Genomic DNA, 21980 nt, shown 5'->3' with positions numbered 1-21980 from the left:
AAACGATTAATTAATAATACTTACAAAAGAATTAAAAAACAAGTATTTCTGCTAATGTTTATAAAGCAAAGATAAAAACAAATAAGGAGTTTTAGTTTAGAAAATCCCAATTAAAAAGATAATTCTAACTTAAAAACACCCAAACACCCGAAACCTGTGACTCAGAAAGCTCATCCTGACAGAAAACGCATCTCTATGAAAATATAATTATATAAAATAATAATTTTAAAAAATTATATAAAATAAAAATTTATCACAAGAGGTAAGAAATATCATGATCTTAAACCGATCAAAAAAATATCCCCTACCACAAATAAATTTTGATGGAAGGAATAAACGTTTACACATGGCAGAAATATTGCAAATAATTTATTTAAACCTATAAGGGTCTCTGTATGTCGGTCCTCAATCCATTATCAATAATATAATTTTTGCGTCATTGTCTATAAAAGTATGTTTCTAGAATAATTATAGTTCTTGTTTATTTAAGAATTTTTTAAAACTTCCATTTTTAAACTAATTTATCTATCAATTTCCAAAGTAATCAATTTCTCTGAGCTTCTATATTTATAATTATCAAAACTGGTTTTATGACATATTTACATGAAAAAGTATATTTTATTTAGAGAAGATAAGCTATAAAGGAAAATTGCTAATTATTTAAAATTAAAAGAGTTATTTTGAAATACACATAACAAGGAAAAGAGCTTATACTGTTTTATTCCTTGAAAAAAATATTCCTTAAATTCTTCATCTGAAAAGCTAAGTTTTAATGAAAAAAATAATTCAGCTTTGTATTAAAATTTTTATAAAACTGAAAATGTAAATTCATCTTATTTCACAGATAGCGTATTTTGAGATTATTATGTCATTTCTTTTTTCTGAATTTTAATACAAATGGAGCTACAAATATATTTTTAAAATTTTATTTCTGGTACACAAACAGTTCCATGGACACTACTTAAGTTGCAGAAGTATAATCATCTCATTAAAACTTTTATCAATTTTAATTTTTAGTTTGTATCAGAATTATTATTTAACTATCATTAAACTTAAATTACTTTAGCTATATACTTGTACTTGTTTTGAAGAAAATTTAATTGTTACAAATTGCTCAAAACAAAAGTGTAGATACATTCCAACAGAGTAATACTACCTCACCATACGATTCTTTTGCAAAACAAAATAAAGTGATATATTTTACAGTACATCTTTTTGTTGTTTTTTCTTCAATGGTGACTTTATACTGACCAATCAGTAAATAATCTCTAAGCAATTTAAATGAAAACACCTTTGAGGAACATACCACAGTATTATCATTAGTTCTTTAGAACATATGATTATGCTTGAAGTACAAATTGTATACTTTACAGCAGTAAGTACAGAAGCAATTTTGTGAAGTATGCTCTCCATAATGACTAATAATAAATAAATAATTATCAGATTCTCACTTGTATTTGGTCTTTCCATCCCACGTTTCAGCTGTTATTCTTCTTTTGTTAAACCACCTACCATCCAGTAAATGTATACAAGCATCAGTCGCTTCTGGTTCCTTAAAATTAGCCTGAATTGCACCTTGTGGATGCCTCTGTAACATTGTAAAATTACAATTATAAAATCTTGATTATTGTAGTCATGATAATTTATGTAAATTAGAAATATACCAGCTGGCTTTAAAATTTTTCCAGTAACATTTTGTTTGAAAAAAGAAAAACACAAGATTATTGCATCATAAGCCAGTAGTAGCTTTGATGAAATCACAACTTAACTGTAATTTAATAGGAAGGAAGTCATGTGTTGTCCACATCAGAGTTTTTCTCTGACGATACCAATAGCTGCTTTTGTACGTAGTGAATTCCCAAATACTGCATTCAACAAGTGATAAAAATATTAATGTGTTCAAAACGATAGAAGAAAATCTGTTGAGGATATCAGTATCTGAAGTCAGAATGTCAGCCAGACAGTCAGCACAGTATTCAATACAATATAATAAAATTACATGAAAATACACTGTTTGTCAAATGACAAATGACTCATAATAGAGACCTAAATGAGACATAATAGAGATATAAAGTTTTGGGCAAAAAAGATAATTTTCTGTACCATACAATAACAGAAGACAAGCTATATCATTTTTAAATGATTAGATTTGCATTGTCTCTCAGTCATCAGAATGGAACAGAAACAGTAATTTAGTTATTTTTACATGGTTAATGTCAGCCATAAATTCATTCTATAAGGCCAAACGGTGAACAAGGGAATACATACCAATATTCTTCATCAACTGTGTAGTGCGATCAAAAGGAAATATCCTGAAAAGTGACATGCAAACAATTAACTTTTTCTCATGTCATATACCAGGATATTTATCCATGCCAGTCAAGGGACTACCTTACACAGCTCAATTTATTTCCCCTGAAACACTCACTACACTCTTTGATTTGATATCAATTAATTTCTACTTCTTTCCTTGCTTGAAACTGACTTTGAAAGTTATGTGTTTTAAGGATGCCAACGGTGGGATCACTAATGTGACAAAGCAATGAAAGGAAGCTTCTCAGAGTCAAAGAATATGTCAACAAATTTTGAAATGCTGGCAAAAGTCAAAAACTTCCAAATTAGACTGATAAGCATATTTATTCATACAGAATTCTTTTGTAAAACAAAAATATTTTATAAAGTTTTTGAAGCTACCTCATACATATTTAAAATTAGGGTGGCAAAAGAAAATATGGAGTGGTGATTTTGACCTAGTTACACAATAAAGCCTACACATTTCTTTAAGTGTAGCATCAAACCAGCAGTTCATTCATCATATAGTCTAATCAGGATTTTACCAATCTGACTTAATTTTAAGGTATAGTATTCCTACCTATTTATACCATGTTATATAAAAGAAAGGGCACAAATTGTTAAATCAATACTAAAATGCAGAAAATACAAATAAATTAAGCAAGGTAAATAAAATAATATGAGTTAAGATACTTAAATTTCTATCAGACTTATATTTTGTTTATAACATACACTAATTTCGTAGCTGAAAAAAAAACACAGAAGAAAGTTTTACAATATTCTAAAATAGCTGAAAATTATCTTATAAATTACCAGTTGTACAATACATACATCATATATTATGACACATTTAACTACACCACACTATGCATTCATCGCGTAATTCCTGCTGGAACTCCTGTATAAGTTTAACATCTCTCCTGAATATGACTGGATCAAACAGATTTTTAACAATTATGTCAGATTCAATTCTTGATCTCACCCCTCTGTTTATCAGGACGCCAATCAAACAATCTAAATACAAAAGAATTTAACATTATAATAATTAAAAACACACGCAGAGATTTGTACCTTTCAGAAAAAAATAAAAATAATTAAAGAGGAAAGTTTTTATGAATGGATACAACATTCTAATTATTAGAAGCTTCTAACATACAAATCATTATACTTCCAATCAACTAGCAATATTATGTCTATCTGAAAAGCACAATGTGTAAGTTTTATCAATTTCTGAAGTCAGATGATTACATTCATCCAGTGAATAAGTTTTTGAATTGTTAATGTAGAATTTTCAATTTAAAAAAAAAAGCACTTGAAAAGAATTAAAAAAAGAACTCCAACTCCACGAGAAAGACTGAAATATATAAAACAGGTAACTGAGGTTGCAGGAAATATAAATGTGTTGAGGTTAAAAGATTATCAAAAATTAGAAAATGAGAATAACAATAAAAACTCAAATAAAGACTCAAAAAAATTGTAAGATTGCGATAATAACAATATACTCATTTCTTAAGGAAAAATTTAACAAGGAACAGCTTTACATTATTACAAAGATAGGTGATGTAGATCATTCAGCAAATCATACATTCATAGGCTTTTGTTTATTCACATTCAGGATAGATTTTACTTTGTTTAAAACTGTAGAATTTTTATAAAAGAATAAACGAGTCACTTTCAGACATTATCTACGCTCTCATAATACCCTACACTCCAAAACACTGACATTTAATAAATAAATTGATGAATAGCACTCCAGAGAGTTTTTATACTATTTTTCGTTATTTTTTTGTAAAATTCTTAAATACATAAATCTTTTATCCTGATCAGTACATACACGTAATAATATTACATAAATCACAACAGAAAATGGGTAGATTTGCTATGCTACAGGCAATGAAAGAAACTATCCGAGCATTCACCCTGGACAGATCAAAGGAGACCGTTACAAGAAATTCATATAAGTGGCAATAACCAGTCCAGATTAACCATTAGTCTGAAAAAATAATATTCAATCAGATCTAGCAACATAATTAATGATTTATCATTTTATTTATTTTCATTATTATTTATTTATTTTCAGTTGTCATTCACTGAACCCAGATTTTTATCTGTATATCAGTCATAACCATCGGCAAATGATAACCAGGTCATGCACAGTTACTATCAAATTTACAAAACATAAAAGAAATAATAAAAATAAAGCTAGTTGTATAACTGAATGTGGACTTTAATCATACTTGTATTTTCATACTTAAATACGCGTATTTACATTAGTCATTTTGATCAATGTAAAATATTTCCATGAGGATAACTGTTGGGTGGTTAAAACATACAAAATTAAATATTTTTTGTTTATTTTATTGTAATCATTAGCATCCACAATACTATTCTGGTAAACGAACACTTCAAAAGAAAAAAAAAAATTCTGTTCATAAATTATTTCAAATCATATACTTGGTATAAATCATTTTACAACTGACTCTTGTAATAAATACTGCAGTAGAGAGATTGTTTACTAATGAATCTGTATTTACTCTGATTAACTTGGATCAGGTGAAGAGTTAAGCTCCATGTACTGGATTGGTCTTATTGTTTATTTTACCACAGATCCTCAGTTAAATACAGCTCTGGCAGAGTAAATAAAATATATAATCCATACACAGTACAGTATGTATCCAGATGGATTGATATACACCCAGAAAACCAAGGTGATTCAATCTGCTATGCATTCATAATTTATTACAGATCTAAATGTTAATTCATTACATTAATATAACAATTGCTATTGAGGTTTACATCATACAAAGTTACGAATCTAAACGTCATTACAAATAAACAGTACCATATTCTTATCTCTTTGATTTACTGACCACACCATCTAATCTTTGTTTAATATACTAATAGCCCGATATGAAAATTTTAATGTACACTTTTTCACAGTTCAAAAACTACAAAACACATTTACATTTTTGGATGGGTTCCTATATACACACACACACACACACACACACACACACACACACACACACACACACACACACACACACACACACACACACACACACACACACACACACACACACACACACACACACACACACACACACACACACACACACACACACACACACACACACACACACACACACACACACACACACACACACACACACACACACACACACACACACACACACACACACACACACACACACATATATATATATATATATATAATAATATAATACAACAAAATATTGCATTCAGCTTTATTTTTAAGTTTGGGTTGAAGATGATGATGATGACAGGTGTTACAAAAAGGGCTCTTGATTGTTGTACATAAATACTCTGAGATTTTAATCATATACTTGTAATATTATCATGAAAAAAACATCTTTATTATCACTACAATCATTTTTTAAATATTGACATTGACTAACGCCGCCCCGTGTTGCAGGTGCTGTGCGACAGCTGACACAGCCGAACACACCTGGTTCGACTGTGTCAGGTGGGAGAACGAGAGACGTCAGATTCCGGCGGCCGTAACACCAGATAACGTTGTCAGAGACATGCTCCAGAGTGAAAATGTATGGAGGGAGGTGGAGAGAATGGCTCGTCTCGTACTAACAGCGAAGAAGGAGGAGGAACCCCCTTGACGTGGACACGGCCCTCGATGTCATCAGAGGCGTCGAAATGTGTTTTATTTATGTAGTTGTTAATGTACTATGTTAGGTTAGGAATTTATATTATGTGTCTTTGCTCATGTTGTTGTTGGAATATGCTATGCCGGATATACCGATGGACATGGAGTAGGGGGATATTGTGTGCGGTGCTCTGACGCCGAGGGGGACATGGCGCAACAAGTATTGAGGGGTCATGGGAATGCGTGGGGGATCGAGGACAGGTACGAGTCCTTCTTGATGCGTGTAGGGGCCAGGGAGGCAGCCTCTATGCCTAGGATGTTTGGGCCTACTCACGCGCAATAGTGGGTGGGTCGGAGCTCCCCGATGATGGCATGGGGGGACACGAAACTGGGAAGGGCAAGCGAAATGCGTGTCTGATCAGGTAAAACAGGGTCGGGAAGGGTAGCTCTCCTGCGAAGAAACATTCTGATCACCGGAAGAGGTGATTAGTATGTTTTCGAGGAGGCACGGGAGACCCCGATACAATGTCCGAGTTCGGACGGAGCTAGGGCGGGCAGACTGCGCAGCCATGACACCCTGAAGCGACTGTGTTAAGCTTTTTAGCGTGGGCTGGTCGTCTTGGATTGAGTTTAAAAAAAAAATAAATAAAAAAATAAAATTGACATTGATTAAATATTAATTAATTGACATTGTAGTATTGCAATTAATTGTGTCTAATTCCAACAACCAAATATTAAAGATTATATTTGTATTGAATAGCACTTAGCGTCACTTAAGCTTGAATGATTTATAAGATCCAGCTTATTAAAAACGACTTTAGCTGTTTGCGGATTTCATCATGCTCATCAACAACTTGCTGTATATAACATTTAAAATTACTTTTTCCTTAATATTAATAAAACCTAAACTAAAATTGAATTCACTCACAGTACTACTGTAAGGATTACTGGCGTATTAATATAACATTTTTATACTACTCATGTGATCTGTCTGGCAAAAGTTTCAATTTATATTAACAAAACTGCTTTTGGAATCCGTAGAATTCGTGCTTGTGAATGCAAAAAAGAAATTACAGCAAATGTCCTGAACAAAAGAACGAAAAATACTCTATAGTGAAAGAATGTAAACATTTTTGAGGAGAAAAGAGGAAAATCAGAACAGAAGGAATTTAAATTATATTTGCGTGAATCTTTGCAGAACCGTTCGAAAAAAAATTGAAAAATAATAATAAAGGCACCTCATTTAATTTAAAATCCCAGTTCATAAAACTACTTCTTTTTTTTTATCCTTTTTTAAACACTATGAGTACGACCGGTAATCGCCTAAACAGACGTTGCCTCGATCGGGTAATTAGTTCTAAACTAAAAATAATTAATTTAGGGATCACTGAATAGATGGAGGCTATTACAGAAATTATAACAATCACCTGAATCCTATTGAAAGCCGCCTCTAATATAAAAATACGTTTAATGGTAGAAAGAGAAATTAAATTCCATTTGGTCTACGAAACTATAAAAATAAACATAAAAAAATTATAAAAATTATGTATTTAGTGATGAGGTTATTTCTTAGCCAAAATAAATATTATTTTGTGTAACGAGTTAATTGTCAGATTGTTTCTAAATCAAAAAGTTAATATTCCAAATTTCTATTATAGATATTTTTTATTCCCTTAAAAACATAATAAACAGGAATGTTCTGTATTAAAACTAGTAATAAATTTCTTCTTAGCCATCTAGATCTTTTGTTAAATGAAAATTTAGGAATAAGTAGTATTCCAAATAATAGAATAATAATAATTAAGATTTTATATTTAGTAAAAGTATTTTGAAAAATTTAAATCGTAAAATAATTATTTACAATTTAATATTCTCAGATGTTTGACACTTCATTTTCTTATTTAAAAAGAATTAATGCAGAACTGGAGATATTTCTACATAGATGCATTCGTTGAAGATAATTCGCGATTACTTTAAGGAATATTTGCGTTACAGTAAATTATAAAAATTAATCTGTATAATATTCTCAAATAATTAATAATAATAATCAAATAAATAATAATTAATAAATATTAATTTATATATATATATATATTAATATTTAATAATTTCAGATATATACAAATTAATTTTTATAATTGACTGTAACGCAAAGACTCCTTAAAGTAATCGCGAATGATGTTCAACGAATGCGTCTTTATGTGAGAAATATCCCCAGTTTTTCATTAATTCTTTTTAGAGAACATACTTCAAAGGAGGTAATCGGACAAATAAAGAAAATGAAGTGTCTATCTTAATGGTTATGAAGCCATTAAGATAAAAGAGAAAAAATCTCGCTGTATTTTCAGTATGATATCGATTGAATTCACTGGCATTAAATATTAAACTCTTTTACGTATTTCTATTCTATTCTATTTTTCTCCTTTCCATCGACTTTTTTTAGAAACATGTGTATTCGGACTCATGTAAATTTTATGTATTGACGACTATCTCTTTTTTATTCCAACAATAGAGCAACAACTGAAATGTAGAAAATACATTTTTTAATACATATATTTTGAGTATATATATATATGAGATGGTGCGATATAAAACTGTTTTGTAACTCTCGCACGATCAAGAGAATAATAGTACAGGTATGTGTTTTTTTCTAAATGTACAAGAATTACGTACTATTTAAGTTTAAGATGTATTCACGTTCTAAGTACAACTTCTTTAATAAATATATTGTTTAGAAACAATCAAAATAATAGTTGAGAAAAATAATATATAATATTGCATGTTTTTTCTATAATATAACACTTTCTTCGATCAAAAGTTTTATTCTCAGCCCGACATTACAGTGACTAAATGTTTTTAAACAAGTAGAATGTAAAGCTGAAACTACCAAGGTTGTTGTCAACATGCGATTAAGTAAAAAATGTTAACCGATAACTTAAACAAGAAAAAAATAGAATTATTACAGGAAGATTTTTTATCGATATTTACATTGCATTTTCACAGAAATATTCTATAATCATTCTGTAAACGTGTAACGTTTCTTTAAGAAATCTAGGAAACTTTCAACTTGCAAATCATGCAAATTATGTTCTTCATCTAAAACTAAAAAGTAAAACATTGTAAAATAAAAAGCATTACCGTTTAAAGGTGAAGCACTAAAAGATCGGCTATTAAAAGGAGTTAGAATTTTCGAATGATAATTACCGGAATGAAGTTATTATTTTTTTATTCCAGTTATTTTATACATTATTTATAAATAAAGAGATTGTAGGAAAATCAAAAAGGTAGTACACAAAATAATATCCTACACTGTTATAAATTTTATTTTATCGAATATTTTGGGCATAATCAGAAATAGAAACTCTTCTTATTTAGAGTTTTTATGGGTTTAACATTTCGTTACTATATTTCATTAAAAAAAGTAATTCGATGTATAGTAATTTTGTTTCTTATAAATGCTTTAATAATCTAATACAATATAATATCTTTATTTAATAATCAATTAAACGGGAGGTGATAAGAATTTATTTAAAATAATTATTAATGGGAATACGAATAATAATTGATGCAAATTATAAAATTTATTTTTTTATAAAATAGTAACATTAAATTAAATTAAAAAATATATAATAATCTATTAATGTAAAATAATTCTAATAATCAATCAGAATATTGAAAGATTGACAATTTAAGAACGTTTTGTGATTACTGTGATTATAATTTGTTTATTATTGATATTTATTATTATTACTTTTTATTGTTATTATTCTGATTATTATTGTGTGTCGTTTATAATTACTATTATTATTATTATTACTGTTGTCATTATTACATTATTACTATTATTGATTTGTCTTGTTCTGTATTATATTCTTAAACTAATAAATTGTAATTACATAAAACTTTCTTAAATAAAACAACCACAACAATTATAACATAGTGATTACATGCAAAATAGAATTTAAAATAATCGTCAGGACTTATTCACAGGTAGTTAAATAATGAAAACCAGAATTCAGTCCCACTGACAAAATACATTAGCATGACCGGGGTAATCTTAACACTTTTAACAACTAGTCTAGTATTAACAACAATAGTACAACAGATAAGACAAGTATAAAGTACCTAAAGTATGTATAAAGAGCACCTTTGCTGTTCACAAACAAAACTATCCTAACAATTTATGAATGAAATTTAGTACATTATCTCTTTCACTTATAATCTAACAGTAACTCACCGAACCACTTCTTTTTTCATGTACTGGAATTACTTGTGACGTCACCTTAATCGCGTCGAAATTAATTCACTAGAAATTCGCTCTTCACTGCTGACCTCCTCGCATAACACTCTCACTTCAAACTCGCATAATTACTCCTCGCTTAGAACTCTATCGTAGCATTCTCCAGCCCGGGCGATGATAACGTACAGACGTCTTTCGCCCTCCAAAAAAAAAAGAAAGAAGAAATTCTTCTCCAAAAATTTCATTCTCCAGCAGACTCTCCCCGCGGACTTCATTTCGCAGATTGATTATTATCTGGTCTTCGCCGGAGTATTTATATTCCTAGAACGATCGAACGAGCCCTTTTAGTTTCTCTTGCTTTCCTGACGTGGGTCCGGTAACACTTTTCATAGAACAACATCTGTTTAGGCACACCTAAACAAATACTGTAATACTGCCCGCTGACACATCAGCGGGCAGAACAATTGTTAAACGGACAAAGAACAAAGAACAATTACAAAGAACAATTGTTAAACGGACTTGTTAGCTTTACTTAAAGGTTTCGTTTTAGCCTCTTTCTGGATTCCTCTCATTATTATATTTTCTTTTACTTTCTTTTTAATCGGCAGGAATCCGTTACTCAGCTCCGTTATACCTGTCTTGTTGCAATACATATAGTTACGTATTAATTGTAAACGTTTTGAAACCTAAATAGAAATAAGAACTATTTCAATTACGGTTGAATAAAACGTAAAACGAAGTGGTTTATTCATTAATGAAATATTAATGAATGCGATTTCTTCCAGGAAAAAGAACACAATCGGTCTCCATTTCTCATTAGAATGTGCAGTTTGAATTAATCTGTATTTAATATTTTAGAAAATAGTTTGCAGTATTTTCAAGATTAGCAGGCATTTAGTAGTTAAGTTAAAATATATAAACCTTAATATTTTATTACGAGTTACAATGCAGTTAAAATACAGAGATTGTAATATTTTTCGAATTATCAATGTGTGAAAAATGTTTCTAATAATAACAAAACATAGTACAATGAGTTACTATGAACCCGAAAAACGTAAAATATACTATAAAATAGAAAAGTGCTCTTTTGAAAAGCAAAGAACAACAGGTGAAACACAACATGGTTGGATGAATATGTGTTCGAAAACGTAGGATATTTTTAATTTGAAATATATCTGAAATTTTATATTGAAACTTTTCCCCTTTACTGTTTAATCACGCTTTTCTCGTACTTCTAATAAAAGATCAGATTTATCGTTGGGATAAGTTTATCTAATCGAAGCCCCGTCCTAAATAAGATAAAAACGTTTGTCAAAAAATTGGTCAAGCTTTTCGCTTTAAATGTAAAGTAAGTGGAAAAAAAATATGAATTTAATTAAATTATTATTTTCTACAGGTAAACAAAGAACAAACTAAATTATTATGACGAAATCTAATTTATTAAAGCACGTCTTATATGGACTTGGATTTAACGAAGAAAAAACTTATTCCAGAATAATAATTCTTAGAATTACGTCAATGATAATTTTATTTGGAATTACAATGAAAATTTATAGAATCTGGAATGTTGATTTATTCAAACGATTTACTGCGATAAAAGATTTCAATTTTGTTATATCAATTATAGTTGTACACTTAGAAATGATATTAAAACCAAAACTCAAATGGTCATCGATGAAAATAATCGACGAAGATTTTTATAAAACGGAAATTATTGAAAACAGCTTAAAAATAAATTTGTCAAGAGATAAAATTGAAGTAATTAAAGATAACAAATGTTTACAAAAATTTAATTTGAAAGTTATGCTGTACACATTTGCATCGATTGCAATTTTATCAATAGTTCTACCGCTCTTTATAATTATTTATTTATGTTTAGTAAAAAGAGATGAAGATTACGTAAATTATCAAGAGGTACCGTTACCGATTGAATTTTGGATTCCGGAAAAGTTCAGTCATTCCTTAATTATATTTCTTACGATCCATTGTCTCACTTCATTAAATTTTACATTAGCAGCTGGTTATGGTTTTACTGTTGTCGGTACGTTTAATGCTGCAACGAGATCGATTATTACCCGTTTAAAATTGTATTGTATATCATTAAAAGAAATTAACAAATATTTAATAATGAACCGATTATTCAGTGATGACAGATTTAATAGTGATGAAAATATTAGTTCGAATCAAGTTGAAACATCTACTTATAGTAAATTAAATTTTATTAAAAGTAAGATTGATTCCAGGAAATTAAAATTATATATTAAATACTTAATAATTCAACATGACCAAATTTGCAAGTAAGTGAAACATTAACTCTTAGTACAGTCAATTTGTATTTTTATTAGAAAATCCTTACCTACCGATTGATGTTTTTTTCCATATCTTAGGGGTGATAAAGGAAGCTTAACTCCAGATTTTTAACATCCCCCTCCAATAGATTTTTGAAAAACTCAAAAAGTTTTTGAAATACGTTTTTCTCTGAATCTATGCATTTTAGAGAAACGTTTTACAAACAAAAAATTTAGTGGACATTCTTCTCTACAATTAATGTTTTTGCCGTATAAGTTATGCCGTATAATTTGAAATTGAAATATAGCTGGCGCTGAAGTTGTAAAAAACATGTTTTTTCGGTTTTTCACACGAAAAAAATTGTTTTTCATCTGTATTGCATTTGGAAAAGTTGTTATCTGAAAAAAAACAGACAACTTTTATTTAAAAAATTTTCTTGTACGACTTACAGTTTTGGAGCTGTAACTTGTGAAAGTGTGAAAATGTTGTGAATTGGACACGTGTTCGAAACCGGTCTAGTCGTTTACTCCTTCGTTTACAACGTTTTCCATAAAGGAAAAGGGTATTTCCTTTTTGAAACACCCATTAGTTTAACAATACTAAAATACTTTTACTAAATTTCAGTGTTACATCTTAATTTTTTTAATCTTGATTTTATACAAAAATTATTGCTTTACGTACAATTTAGCTAGATTTTTTTTAATGGAACATCAGAAAAAATATTTCACCTTAAAAATGTTCAAAACTTTTTAAATTTAAAAAATTTATATAAAATAAAAAAATTGCTGTGAAATTCAATATTATTTGTTCTGAAATATTGAAAATTATTTAGGAATGTAAATATTTTATTAAATTATATTCATTTTAAGTAACAAGTTTTTAAAATTGAAATTTATACTTCATTCAACACGTATTTAAGTATAATGGAAAGAATAAAATTAAATCGTAAGACACAGATGGTAGTAAAGAAAAATAACAAGAGATAATACATAAGTATGAGCTGTATTTTTGGTGTAAAGAAAAACTTTAAACGAAAATTACCAGCCAATAATTGTTTAATCATTGATATGTTTAGTATACAAAGCGCCTTAAAAAATTACTGAAAAATTATTTCATTTTTTATTGACGAGCAATAGCATTACAAATCTTTATGAAAACATTGCATTTTTAAAAAATCAGTATTACATGTTGTAAAGAAATAACTTGTTAAGAGGAAAAAACACAATTTAACCCGCCGATTTATTATACAGATAAACATAAATTAATCTTTTTTAAAAATCAAGAATTTATTTCAGACAGAGAAATGAGGGACAATTTTTTTGGCTTGTATAATATATATACCTCAAAATAATATGAGACGGTTTACAAAATATATTCAGTTTCAGTGTAATAATAAACAGAGTATTATAAATGGTATATAGCGAGTATAAGTTTCTAAAACAATTTTCATATATTAACTGAAAATTTCTCACCATTATGACATACGACGTTTTTGGTTACAGTAAAACTTTGCATTTAAGATAATATGAATATTCAATTCAGGAGAGAAACAGATTTCTTTTTACAGTTGAAAAAGTTAACCGAGTTTACTTTTAGTAGACTTCAAATAGTTTTATCTACTACTCTTCCTTTAGCTTTTTGAGGTAAAAATATTTAGCATTATTAAGTAATTGGGTAAATTATACATCAGGTAAATAAACAATTTTTTATCTTTGATATCCTGTAACGGGGACTTCTATTAACTTTCTGCAGGGTATGTATATTTATTAGAATTAGTAAGACTATTATGCTGTAATTTTATTTTTAAAATCGATCAGTTTTATTATATTTTTCTGTTTTATTCAAGGAATATGACAAATGTAAATAAATGTAACCAGCTGGGTATAACAATTGCGAACCAGTGCGTGCTCTTTCAAGTGTGTATCTTCTTATATTTAAGCATTGAGGTAATACATTTAAAAATATCAATAACATTTTATAATATAATTTTTCAAATATGTATAACACTATAAAGGGTACTGGTGTATTATTTAGTTAGAGACAAATTGACTATAATTACCGGTAAAAGGGACGGCTTTCGTTGATAAACCCAAAATATAAATTCACGATACTTAAATGTAAATGGATCACAATATAATTCGTATGTACTCCCAGTAATTATATAATAAAATGCATTGTTTTGTGTTGACTTTATTATTATCATTATTACGGGACTGAATTAAAGAAGTACAGTGAGGAAATTTTCATTCTGAAAATATAAAAGTTTGCGTAACAACACAACAAGATCTTTCTGGAAAATTTCAAGTTATAATGAACAATATTAAACTAGCCACATACGAAAAATTGAAAACAATAAATTAAAAAAATATTTAAAAAAATAGAAGTAGAAGACTGGGGATACGCCGGACACAAATTACGAATGTCAAATACAAAACATTAATAAAGTCCGAGTGAATCCTTGTGAAAAGTGAGATTTAAAATTTCTGTCAATTTCGCCATAAAAGCTACTTAGAGTTCATTAACGCATTAGATTTATTTCATACTACATGAGTGAAAGAAAGGATTTTCTTCTGTTCAAAATTTTAATAGAACCTTTCTTTTACAACACCATAAGTTCTACACATCATATTAAATACGTATATAACTAGAGACCGGATTATTTGCATTTGCATATTAAGCCCATTCTAACCGGTTATCGAATATTTTCCTTAAAATCTAGTGATGACGCATATTTTCGCCATATTTACAGTATTTTTAGGTAGAGAACATACCGAAAAAAATGAAGTCTTACGTTGTAGTCGGCCAAACCTATTAGCCGCACCGTTCTTACAGCGCACTTAGCAGCCACGCGTCTATTGTTTTGGCAGGATAATATCATTATGAGGCCAAATAAAACAACTCACGTGAGACAAGAACGGACGATACTTTACCTCCCCAACCAGTGATAACTCGATGGGGAACGCGGATTGAAGCTGTGCTGTTTTACGATGAACATTTTGAGGCCATCAAAGATTGTAGTAAACGACTTCGATAGTGTAGAGGTTATGGCAGTTTGTCAATCCAAGGAAGCATTTAACAATTCTAGTATATCAAAAAAACGTAGCTGTGATTAGGATTTATTTTTCCCACATACCTGCGAGTATTAAAAAGCTTGAGACTAAAGATTTGACGTTGAATGAATCTATTCAGTTAATGAATAAAATCTACTAAATGAACTCCGCATTGCCAGAGGTATTCCCGTGTAATCTTAAAGAAAAATTTGAAAGCATTTTGAACAATAACCCAGGCTTTGAACCTTTGTATCAAATTGATAGTTTTTTTAATGGAACGGGTGAACTTTTACCAGAAACAATAAGTGCTAACATAGCTCCGAAATTCAGATACTGCCCAGTTACCTCCGTGGATGTGGAGCGATCCTTTTCCACTTATAAAAATATCTTGACTGATCAAAGACGCAATCTTACTACCGAACATTTGGAACAGTACCTGATTGTTTACGTTTACAAAAGTAACAAAATGTTAAATAATTGTTAATTATCGAAATTATCGATTTGTTATTCAACTACTTACCAACTTTATGCTGATTTTGAAATAAAAAACTAAAAATTACTATATTTTTATTATTTAAATTTGCATATTTTGACACTTTTTCATATTTTACATGCAGATTTTAAGCATTTTTCATGCATATTTCCAGCTTTTTATGTTGCATATAATCCGGTCTCTAAATATAAAACCAACAAAACTAGTATTAGAATTGTAATAGAAAAATTACACTATGCTAATAAACCAGTCGGCTGATAAGAGTAACGGACCTAAACAAAAATTAGTTTCCATAATTTCATTTATAAATATAATCAAAAATGTTAAACTTTAAAATGTAAAAAAACCACAACGCAAAGAAAAGAATAATGCATTTCTGAATTTATTTCATTAAAAACTTGATATTCATATATTTTTTTTTGTTATTGAATATTATTCATTGTAAAAACGTTTTTACAATAAGAAGTTAATAATTATTAATAAATCAAAATATTTAAACTAAAAAAAAGTTAAAAAAATAAAGGAGATCAAGTCTGATTCGAACCGCCTTCCCCTAAGATCAAAGTATTTCATTATTTAGAATTTTATTTGACACATTAATCAAATAAAATTGGGAATATATCAGAGGTTAATAATTATGAATCAGCATATTTAAATTAAAAAAAAAAAAATTGAAAAAAGGAATTAAGTCTGATTCGAACCGATGTACCTTTTTCGCGATCACAGTACTTCCTTTACTTCGTACAAGGAAATAAAATACATTTAAAAAAATATCATAATTTTATTCGTGTTTGTGAGAGTATTTTAAATTAGTATTATCTCTATTAAAAATACGAAACGCTTACAAAAAAATACGTGAGTAGGTTATTTGAAATGGCAAAGCAAGTGATAATAGTTTTTATAATTAAATTAAAGCAAATGATAAGAAACAAACTCAGGGAAATTATGTAAGGGAAGTGAATATTTCAGGAATATGTGGCATTTATTTCCTGTAAATCTTTCTAAGAATTGAAAATTCAAGGAAATATAAAACGGACGTATTATCAGAATAGCACATGAACCAGTGTTTTCAAATTTTAACATGAAACATTAACATCATAATTAATAGTAATAAAAAACACATTCAAAACTTTTAAAGAGGAAAGGAAATTTTTGATCAATAAATCTCTGAATACCTAGAAGAAATATTTACGCTCAAACAAAAAATACTTTCCTCCATACTGAATCATAGATGGCGGTCCAAGAGGAGAGGAGTAACGCTTAAATATATACAAGTATATTTTACGTTACATTCATAAATTTTTTTATCCGAGAACAAAATCGAAAAAATCAAACCTCGAAGAATGGTTTTAAAATATATGAGTGGCAGCTGGAGCTATCTGGGCTAGAATTTTCAGGTAGTATTCTTTTAAGTAAATGAATTTGTTAACTTTTTTAATATTTTGAAATTTGTAGAAATTGACTTGTAAATTTTCTTTTCAGAGTAACAGCAATTCAATAAAAATTGGATACATATGTCTAGCTTTAATGGACTGTTTTGTGTTATATTTTTATTGTTCCGATGGACAAAAAATAATCGATGAGGTAATTTTTAATATTAAGATTGCCTAATATTACGATTATTAATGTAAGATTGTTTTTGATGTTAAGATTGTTGTTTTCATCAATTACCAAAGGAAAGATAAGGAATTTTAATTTCCTATTTGTTAATTAATATATTAATATTTAGTTATTACCTTCTTTTCATATCAAAATTTAACTACAGTTTCATTTTAAACAGTATAAACTCTGCTATGCTCAGATCAAGCTGTCTGGCAGTAGCTGTGACATTACAAAAGCCTTGACAATTTGGTAAATAACCTTTTATGAGAACATTACATTCACATTGAGCGTTGTTTTCACCTTTTACACCTTTATTCGTAAAAAAATACTGAACGTATTTATAGATTTCTTTGAAATAAAAATCCCACGTTATGATTTTATATTTTTCGGATTCATTATTTTCAAAAATCTAGTTGAACAGTAATCCGGGTTTTCAGTAGAATTCTATGAAATCCTAATAAAAGCCGGATAGCCTTACGTTCGTTTAACTGGCCTATGAAAGAGAATGAATTCAGTGTGAGAAAAAATGTTAGTATAAAACTAGTACGAACATACGAGGAATATTATTAACTTTTTTACTTTCTTCGTAGCCTAATACAATGAATTCTTTTGTAACAGTAAAAAGTTTAGCAATTAGATAATTAATATCAACAACCTTGCTACAATTAATGTGTAAGAGTTTTTACACCTTAATATTTTTACAAAATAACATCTCCGGTTGAGTTATTTACGATCGTATATTGTATGTTATTTACGATTGGGCTTTGTATGTAAATTTCAATGTATAAGAGCTGTACAAGATTTTAAAATATTCATTAAAATTACACTATGAATAACAAAAAGATGCCCTATTTTTCAGTACGATGAACTTCGAAGGTGTTTGGCAGAGTGTTCTTGGGCGGATAAACCGCAATGGTTTAAAAAGATGTTACTTACAATGATGATCAGATCGACTGCACCGTTTCACGTAAAACCTTTTGGATTATACGTAGTTAATTTAGAGACCTTTGTAAACGTAAGTAAAGACTATTTAGTTTATAAGGTTCTAAATTTATATTATCAGGTTGTGAAAGCAGTAAGTAAATAAGAAATAAATTATACAAATATTACATTTACTTAGATTTTTACACCTAAACAACAACTGCTTACTATCATCAAATTAAGCACTTTGTATTAGTTCATATCAAACCGCGAATACGGACATAGCATTAATGGATTTTGTCCATTAATATACTGGAGATATTTTATAAAAACCGAACTATCTAAAATTTTAATCTCAGGTAGTTTGAATGTGAAAATTCATCATCTATTTTTATCATTAAACGATCGGACTGAAAAGAAAAAAGAATGAAAGGAAATAGAAAGGACAGAAAATCTTATTTCAATCATCATTTTTATATTCTTGTTATTTATTGTCGTAATTTTATTTCTTTGCACATTACAAAAAAGATAATATTAAAAAATTTCATTACATTAATTTGATTAATGTAATTTTTTTTTATGAATTTTTTATCATTAGTGAAAATATATATTATCCTTAAGGTATTAAATCTATAAAAAAATATTTCCCAAGTGATTTTTAGATGGTTATGAATAATTGTAATTAAATATAAATTAATCAGAAAATAATGTGAACAGTTATTGCAAACTTTACTTTTCACTTTTATTACTTACAAGATTATATTTTCATTGTTATAGCTTTGTTTCGTCAGAAATACTTATTTTCGAATAATAGTGTAAAATTCTGTGTTACGGATTACTGAAATTCATTATCAAAGATAACGAAAAAAATACGCGTAGATACTTATTAGACTTAGTCCATACTCGTAGTAATGGACCAAGACTGTTACTTCTATAACATTATAAATTAAGTATTTATCAATTTATTAAATTACTAGCAGATCCAGCAGTGCTTCGCTATTGCTAAATTTGAGTGTATATATATATATATATATATATATATATATATAGATTAAATGAACGCAATTAAAAGTTTGATAAAACATTACAAAATGAACATTACGAAACTTCACAAAAGTTGACCTTTCCCTTTTACCCTTTCTCCTTTGAACCGTTTTACTTTCCCCCTTTTCCTTTTACTCCATTTCCCCATTTTCATTTTTACCATATTATCTTTCCCACGTTTCCCCATTTCCTTTCCAAATTCCCCTTTTCCAACCATATCCCAATTTATCTTCCTTTATTTCTCTTACCATGTATGTTTCCCCCTTTCCGTTTCCTTTTCCCTGTTTCCCCCTCTTTTTCCAATTTCCCCTTCTTCCTCATTACTTTAACAGTTTTTCCCTTTTCCAGTTTTTCCCTTTCTCCATTTTTCCCCGCGCGTAAATCGGTTCATTAGTATTTTAGTCTATAGCGGACACACAAATCGGAAACTGAAATGGAATACCGTATTAATTCGAGTACCCCCGCACTTATTTTCTTGGAATTGGAGTGAAAAAATAAGGCTGCGGAGCTTACTTGAAACAATGCCTTTATCTAGGATAAGTTATGTAAAGTAAATGTTTTCTTAAAAGTACCTAAATTTAAACGCATAAATATAGTTACATTAGGCTTCCGATTATCAATACTGTATGCCGCTTCTACAGAATATATCCTTAATTATTAACATCCTCTTCTTATTATCGATAGGAACGAAGTTACAGTAGTTTTATAAAACTGATTCATTCTGTATAGGCTGCATCCGGTTCTAATGGCACTACAGTTACACTATCAGTTACTCATCGTCGTCTTGTCTATTCGCCATAGTCATTGTACTGTTTGTATATGTGGACGGTTACGTGCATTTTATCTGTTTAGTTTATCTTGTTTATCTTTATTTCAATTACGGCATTAAAATGAGTACAAAAGGACAGCGTCTACGATCTTTTACAGTAAATGAAAAACTTATAAAAGAGGCTGAAAAAATTGGATATCAGGCGGCAGGAAGAAAATTTGACGTAGATGATAGCTGCATTCGAGATATGCGTAAAAAGAAACAACTTCTATGAAAGCTACTGGTAATAAAAAGGCTTTTCGTGGCTTAAAACCAAAATACACAGACAAAAAAAATTGCATGACTTTGTGATGGAAAAAAGGAAATGCGTTTATGCCGTCACGAAAGGAATGTGTCAATCATATGCTCGTGAAATCGCTAAATCATTGCTTAAAGTTGATTTTAAAGCACGCCGTGGATGGACAACACGATTTTTTGCAGGAAATGATTTTCAATAAGACGAAAAATGACCATTTCTCAACGACTTCCAGACTCTTATGAACAAGAAATATTACATTTTCACAAACACATAATAAATCTAAGAAATAATAAAGGCTATTTGCCTTCTTAAATAGAAAACGCTAATCAAACCCCCGTATATTTTGAAATGCCATTTGGCAAAACCGTAAGCAAAAAAGGTGAAAAAAGTGTTACGATTCGCACTGGTGGTAATGAAAAACAAAAGTGTAGTGTTTTGCTTTGCATTAATTCTGATGGATCAAAATTCTTCCGTACATTGCATTTAAAAGAAAAAGTCTTCCTACCGTACAGGTTAATGGAGTTATTATTAGAGCACAGGAATCAGGTTGGATAGAAGAAATCTTAATTTTAGATTGGATCAGGTTTGTAAGGCAATAGCGATCAGAAAAAAATGCAGAATATCTAATGAACTTGATGGTAGTGAAGACGATAAACTTTGACAGAACGACGTGGGGACAACCGGTAAATTTTCTACAGACACTCACAATGACAGTGATTAATTAAAAATAAAATCCCACAATAAAAACAGTTGAAAAGGATTACTTCAAATCCTTTTCAACATGATAATTTCTTTCCGTTTTACGGCCTAGTAAAACTAGTAATACGGTAATTCGTTATTAATTTAACATTAATATTAAAATTTAAATGTAGAATTAAATGCTTTATTTTCTGAATATTTTCGTATTTACGTATTTTTTATCATATCTGTTGTACTTAAAAATATCGGTATATACTCCACTTTTTTTTTTATATTATCGGTCCGGATAATCGATTTTTTTTTTTTTTTTTTTTTTTGGTTGTTTGTGGGCGAAAAACACCTGGGCGTTATCATCGCCCGGTAGTTATTATTAAAAGGGTAATATAACTCCAAAATAATAAGCTATACATGGTGTAAATGTAATATTAATCATATCATATATAATTCTTATAATATATAAGTCTGTTCATCGAAAACAAAAGCACAACCAACGTTACCGTCATGCTTCGACCCATCAGAGTGTACCACCACGTCTGGATTCGACTTGGTGAGGAGAAACTGGAACACCTGTTGGTAAACAATAGGTGGCGTTGATTGTTTATCATACGTTGTAAGATCAAACGTAAAATTTACATAGTTT

At 29.0% G+C, this 21980-nt stretch overlaps 1 long non-coding RNA gene across 1 annotated transcript in view; it reads right to left on the bottom strand.

Annotated features, from left to right (window-relative positions):
* Positions 1-1450: 1450 nt before the first annotated feature.
* The window catches only part of LOC142331719 (uncharacterized), a 70250-nt gene continuing 49720 nt past the window's right edge, over positions 1451-21980 (bottom strand). Inside the window, exons 2-3 of the long non-coding RNA XR_012758067.1 lie at positions 3124-3306; positions 1451-1588 (exon numbers count right to left, since the gene is read on the bottom strand). This is a non-coding gene — a long non-coding RNA (uncharacterized LOC142331719). The remainder of the gene's footprint in view (positions 1589-3123; positions 3307-21980) is intronic.

The sequence above is a fragment of the Lycorma delicatula genome, chromosome 10 (assembly GCF_047948215.1).
Source record: "Lycorma delicatula isolate Av1 chromosome 10, ASM4794821v1, whole genome shotgun sequence".
In the NCBI taxonomy this organism is placed as follows: domain Eukaryota; kingdom Metazoa; phylum Arthropoda; class Insecta; order Hemiptera; family Fulgoridae; genus Lycorma; species Lycorma delicatula.
The sequence above is the reverse complement of the archived record's forward strand: the minus strand, read 5'-3'. Positions and strand labels throughout refer to the sequence as shown.